We start from the raw sequence: 7066 nt of genomic DNA on the forward strand, positions 1-7066 counted from the left end.
TCTGAGTCATTGATCCTTAGGCTCTGTTGTTTCCCCAGCCAGATGCAGCATCTCTGTTCCCAACCACTAGGGGGAGCTCCAGGACAGCTGGAGAAAGAGGCCCAAGGATCATGCCTCTACCATCTCCCCTCAGTCTCACCGAGTGGGGGTATGGGAGGGTAGGGGGATTTGGGGCAGGCCATCCTGAGAGGGTCCTCAGTCCTCCTCCAGCAGGCAGGCTCTACTGCTTCCCCTCATCTTTCACCCTCCGGCTCCACCCCCCACCCCCGCCCGCCTTTCAATAAACAGTTGACACGGATACTGACCTTGCTTCTCTTCTCCCTGACCACCAGGGGCTGGAAAGGGAGGAAGGAGACTTTTATGACACCTACTGTGTGCTGGGCAATTAGGTCCATTATTTCTCATTCGCTCCTCACAATAATCTTTAGAGAAAGTGGATGATTATCATCATTTTACAGGTGAGATGGGAAATTTCTCAGCCAACTTGACAAATTTCTGTCCTCATCTCTGAGAAGGATGGGAGGAGGGGGTTCTGAGAGCCAGAGCTGGAGCTAAAAGTGGGATCTTGTCCAGGAAAATAAATACAGTTAGCCTCCTCTGGCACACCCTGTTCTCAGGGCCTTACAGACAGGAGCTCATTGAACCTTCACGACAACCTATGAGGTGCGTCCTAAGTCGCTGCAGTCATGTCCAACTCTTTGTGACCCGATGGGCTGTAGGTCATGGGAGGGTGTGAACTGGTGCAGCCTACAAGAGAGGCAGCTTAGCAACATCCAAATAGAAAGTATATTGACCCCTACCTCTTGAGCAGGTAAATCTGAAGGTTCAATTCTACATGTTGGAACTGCAACATTGTAACAGAGAACATTTGGAAATAACCCACCCGTGTTTATTGACAAGGACTAGTTCATAAACCATGGTAGCCTTACATACTGGGACTCTACATAAAAGAATGAGAAAGCACTTCATGGACTGATCTGAACTGATTTCCAGGTTAAATTGTTAAGTGAAAAGGCGCCAGGTGCAGCACTGTGACCACCTCTAAGCCACTTGCATAAAAAGAAGAATAGGTATGGACATTGCTGGCATATGCGTAAAATCTCTCCTGACTTTGGTTGCCTTTGGGGAGGGCACTGGGGACTGGGTGGCTGGGTGGCTGGGTCGGGGTGGGAGGGACCCTGGTATCACATGCTCTTTCATCCATTTTGAATTTTGAACGGTGTGACTATTAACGTTTTTTAAAATAATTAACCTTAACATTTTAAAAATAATAAAACTGAATACACTTAATAAGGGAGAAGGTACAGATCTTTCTCACAGAAGAATTTTTAATTAATAACTGCAGAAGGATTGAGAGAAATAGGGAAATCGCCCTGAGCACACTGCAGGAATCATTGCTGCAGGTGAAACCCACCTATGAATGCTAAAATGAGCCAGTGAAACTTGAAAGCTAAATAGTAGATCTGCATAGTCTCAAAGTATCTCCCCTCCAAATATTTATTAACTTCCGTAGGTGGGGTGGTAGTAGTAGTTAACATGTGTCCACACCCCCGACCGCCATCCCCCCCGCCCCTCCCCCACCCCTGGGCAGTGAAGCTTAGTTCCCCTCCCCCTAGAGTGTGAGCCAGACTTGGCAACTTGTTTTCTGAATGTGGAAAGAGAAAAATGGTGACCTCACAGTGGAAAAATCTGCCAGGCACTACCTTAAGCAAATGATCAACATTCGTGTCTCCAATAACAAGTTTAGTTGGTTTTATATGTTACCAAGTCCAACCTTGATCTGCTTGCCACACGGCAGATCAGTAAGTCAAGGGACGGTGTTGAGGTAGGGAATAAAGACTTTACAAGGAAAGCCGACAAATGGAGAAGATGGCAGACTAATATCTCAAAATAACGCTCTTATCAGAGTCTGGATGCCAATTTTTTTTATAGGGCAGAGAGGGGTGTTGTAGCCACATGTTCCGGGAAACAAACTCACTCAGAAGGACAATGCAGATAGTGGAGTGCAGTTTATTACACCCGTGGGCCCAAGGCAGAGTCTCCTGTTAGCCAAGGACCCCGACCAGCATTTGTGAAAATCTTTTACACCCCATGTGTACGTGTCTGAACCCACCACTCCAAATTCTTTGAGACTTACATAAACCAAGGAAAATACAATCCCAATAACCCCATCATTCACGTGCTATGTGCTCATGTGCTCAAACAGTCAAAGAATTAGCCAATAATCAAACCCGAGGTCACACTCCAATAGATACAGGAAAATTTATGGCCTGTCCCGAGGAAGGGGTAATTAGTGTATGTTTTCTCTTAGGCGATGAGTAACCTAGATAGATCTTCAAGGTTCCCCTGTCTGGAGGGGGTCTTATCCTTCTGTTGTTGTTTTCATAGGCACTAAACACAGAGTTCAGAGTCCATTGGAAAGGTGGCCGAGCATGATCAGCATGAACAGGCCTAAGATGGAGTCCTGATGCTGCTGCTAAGTCGCTTCAGTCGTGTCCGACTCTGTGCGACCCCATAGACGGCAGCCCACCAGGCTCTACCGCCCCTGGGATTCTCCAGGCAAGAACACTGGAGTGGGTTGCCATTTCCTTCTCCAAAGATGGAGTCCAGGCCCTATGAATTCCTTCTTCAGGGGGAGGAGGTGAGGAAGTCCATAAGTCTTGCAAGTATCTCCTGGAATGGCCAGTCCTGGGAGGGGATGTGTTAATTTCTTCTCTCTGGTAGCCATTCACAGGTGGACAGGGTCAGAATGTTTTCCTGAACGAAGGCACTTTGGCTTAACCTTTAGGCAGAGGGTTAGGGTTCCCCGAAGCAGGCCATTGTATATATACAGTATACTTTTAGTGAACAAAAGCAACACAGGTTAAACAAAGTAAAAGAAACAGATCCAACATATAGTTCGATTTTTGTTCTTCCCTGTAACATACGGACCCCTGAAATGATGCAATGAGAAGCATACTTCACCTGTGTTGGGTTCTTCTCCAAATCCAGAACTTCAGCCTAATTATGGGAAAACCCCAAATGAAGGACATTCTACAAAACATGTGACAAGCACTCCTCAAAACTGTCAAGGTCACAAAAACAACGAAAGGCCAAGAAACTGTGAATGATTGCAGGAGAGCAAGGAGACATGGCTGCAGGGTATGTAGAAACTCCCCCTACTGTGTTTGCAAGTCTTCTGTAAATCTAAAATTATTTCCAAAAAAAAAACCTTTAAAAAATAATATAATTGTTCTGGTTAAGATGGAGTAACAGGAATCAGGTTCACCCTTCCCACTGGAAGAACCAAGGAATCCGCCAGGAAACCAGTGCATGCCAGGAGACCTAGAGTCACCCCAACTGACCTCCCTGAGAGAGTTTCAAAGCCATGGCATAGATTTCTACTCTCTGTCTCAATAAATGAACAAGTAGACAATCAGTAAGGATATGGAAGACTTGAACACTATCAGCCACCTTGGCCTGATTGACATTTGTAGGGTGTGCCACCCAACACTGGAATACTCAAGGCTTTGGGCCTCAGTGGCTCCTGGAAACCCAAGGGGCCGTGGGGGCACTAAATAGACTTATAGCTTATAGCTGCCTCAAGGGTGCCCTCTAGTGTTCCTGAAAGGTGATGGCGACTCAGCAGTTTGACAGCTTCCTTGCACCTGAGGGAAGCTGTTTCCACCAGCCTCAGTTCAGTTCAGTAGCTCAGTCGTTGTCGGACTCTTTGCGACCCCATGGACTACAGCACGTCAAGCCTCCCTGTCCATCATCAACTCCCAGAGTTTACTCAAACTCAGGTCCATTGAGTCAGTGATGCCAACCAACCATCTCATCCTCTGTCGCGTCCCCTTTTCCTCCCGCCTTAAATCTTTCCCAGCGTCAGTGTCATTTCCAATGACTCAGTTCTTCACATCAGGTGGCCAAAGTATTGGAGTTTCAGCTTCAACATCAGTCCTTCCAATGAATATTCAGGTCTGATTTCCTTTAGGATGGACTGGTTGGATCTCCTTGCAGTCCAAGGGACTCTCAAGAGTCTTCTCCAACACCACAATTCAAAAGCATCAATTCTTCGGCACTCAGCTTTCTTTATAGTCCAACTCTCGCATCCATACATGTCCACTGGAAAAACCATAGCCTTGACTAGACGGACCTTTGTTGGTAAAGTAATGTCTCTGCCTTTTAATATGCTGTCTAGGTTGGTCATAACTTTTCTTCCAAGGAATAAGTGTTTTTTAATTTCATGGCTTCAGTCATCATCTACAGTGATTTTGGAGCCCCCCCCCAAATAAAATCTGTCACTGTTTCCACTGTTTCCCCATCTATTTGCCATGAAGTGATGGGACCAGATGTCATGATCTTAGTTTTCTGAATGTTGAGCTTTAAGCCAACTTTTTCACTCTCCTCTTTCACTTTCATCAAGAGGCTCTTTAGCTCTTCTTCACTTTCTACCATCAGGGTGCTGTCATATGCATATCTGAGGTTATTGATATTTCTCCTGGCAATCTTGATTCCAGCTTGTGCGTCATCCAGCCCAGCGTTTCTTATGATGTACTCTGTATCTAAGTTAAATAAGCAGGGTGACAATATACAGCCTTGACGTGCTCCTTTCCTGATTTGGAACCAGTCTGTTGTTCCATGTCCAGTTCTAACTGTTACTTCTTGACCTGCATACAGATTTCTCAAGAGGCAGGTCAGGTGGTCTGGTATTCCCATCTCTTCCCACCTACATGCCCTCTTATCTCTGAAGTGGGAAGACCTAGGAGAGAAAGGGAGGCTGATGGGCAGGGTCCAAAGCCTGAGCACCAAAGCCTGAACACCAAACCCATCGCCACCCAGAGGCTATTCCTCCCTCCTGCGGGCTTGCATCTCCTCCCTTATTCCTGCTGGGGTGGTGGGGGGTATGTGTGTGTTTATTTCTCAAGTCCAGATTCAAGGGAGCTCCTCCACCTCACCCCTTACTGGATCCAAGAAGGGGTGACCTGGAGATACCATCTGCCTCTAGGGGCGCTGTGCCAGGGCAGGGAGCTGAGATGCCCTAGGGTGTAAGAGAGAAACAAAGGATATTCACATGGGTGGGGAGGTATTAGCAAAGGTGGGGTGAGAGCCTACTGGGGAGTCCAGGAGCCAGGAATTCAGCAACATTCATGCCCCAAACTCTTCATCCCAAATGAGAGCGGGCTGAGAGTGAGGCAGTCTACTGGGGTTCAAGTCTCTGTGTGAGCCTGAGTGTTTCTTAACCTCTCAGTTTCTTTGTCTCTGAAATAGGGACAACAAGGATACCAATCCCTTGAGATTGTTTGAAGACTTAAGGAGTTTTCAGCCATGCCTGACACCCAGAAATGCCTAATGTTAAATAAATGCCAGTTATTGTCAAGGAAGAACAGAAATCTGTGGTTCAGAATTAGCAGGCAATGCACAGGTTCTAATTGGAGATAACTCAGACAAGGTCCTGCCCTCCAGGGCCTCACAATGTAGAGGACAGGACAGCCCTGTAGGCAGACAGCAGAGTCACTGCTGTCACTGAAGGATGGGGTCATGTGGCCTCACAGAGGACAGACTCGGGGAGACTCAGAGAGGAGCACACACCGCGCTTGTCTGCAGTGGGCTCTGTACTCACCTCTTCTCATTATCTAACTCTTCTGGCCCTCAGATATCCATAAGGTGGTTGCCATGATTTCCAACTCCGAAAAAGGAAAACTTTGCTCAGAGAGTTGAAGCATCCTGCCCAAGTTCACACAGATGAGATCGGAACCCAAACAGTCCAGCTCTAGAATGTTCCATAACACTGGCATCCATAGCTGTAAAAATAACCCAATCAGCACAGATTCTACCAGCTAATCGGCCTGATAAGGGATAGGTTTGTACTCAGAATCCCTCACAGGTCCACACAGACAAAGGCAAACATATATGTGTCTACCCAAATAAACACCAATTCCTGCCATGACAGATGCTGAGAAAATCCTCTGGAAATCCACCCCAGGGATGGTGTGCACTGATAGAAAAAATGACTTCACAGACACATCTATCCATATGCATATGGATGGGACCATACACAAGCCTTAAAATAAGCATGTTACATGAGTGTGTGCACACCAATATATATTCACGAATACTCCAATAGGGGTGTAAATTGTGATGACATTCTGTAGACATACCGACACAGTGTGTATTTGCACTTACTTTACTACTGATTTTTTTTGGCTGTCACATGTATTGAGCATCTACAGCGTGTAAGTAAGTAAAGATAAGGCTCAGAGAAGTGAAAAGTCCTCCCCAGGGTCACACGGCTACTAAATAGATATTGAAACTCTGGTCCTGTGATATCAGGAAGTGGAGTCTCTCTCTTCTGTTGTGCAGGTGTGTTCATGAGTGAACACTCTGCATGACTGTGTTCATGGTTCCCACACTGACATTCTCTATGACCTTGAACACATTGTGTGTTGTTCCCAGCCACATCCTCAGGTGTCCGTTCACAGGTGTGCTCCATGGGTGTGTGTGTCGATGGGACCATTGACTCTGGTTCCGCTCCAAGTCTCAGCCTGGGTTGGCATCAACTGAGGGCTGCGAACTTCCTGTCTCAGCCTCACCAAGCCCCAGAGCACATGATTCAAAGCCAGGCCCTGGGCATCAGCCCATCAGGAGCCTGCTGATGGAAGAACTCATAAGGTTTCGTAAGTGTCTGGCCCAGGACACATGATCAGGGCAAGGACAAGGAGGGAGGAAACCAGGCTGTCCACTGGGTGTGCATCCGGGGAGTGTCCAGCACTGGGTTTGGCAGGAGAAGAGCTGCCAGGACCTGGAATCGAAAGAGCACTGCGAGGATACAGGCTGTGTGAGGGAGGGAGACAGCAGCGCAGCCGCATCCTGGAGGCCCTGAGTGAATGGTGAGTGAAGGAAGGGGTAATACATTCATGATGGAAAGAGGAAGGGGGTGAATTTATCCTCTCCACAAGCCTTGAGTGTCTCCCCTGGGCTGGCCTGGGGCTGGGCCTGGGGATGCTCGGTGAACAGGATGGACACAGTCCTGCCTTGCCAAGCTGAGAGCTCCAGGGAGACCAGTCAGGCTGGAGGCCTGGGAGGA

This window comes from Bison bison, unplaced genomic scaffold, assembly GCF_000754665.1.
Source record: "Bison bison bison isolate TAMUID 2011002044 unplaced genomic scaffold, Bison_UMD1.0 scf7180017864167, whole genome shotgun sequence".
NCBI lineage: Eukaryota > Metazoa > Chordata > Mammalia > Artiodactyla > Bovidae > Bison > Bison bison.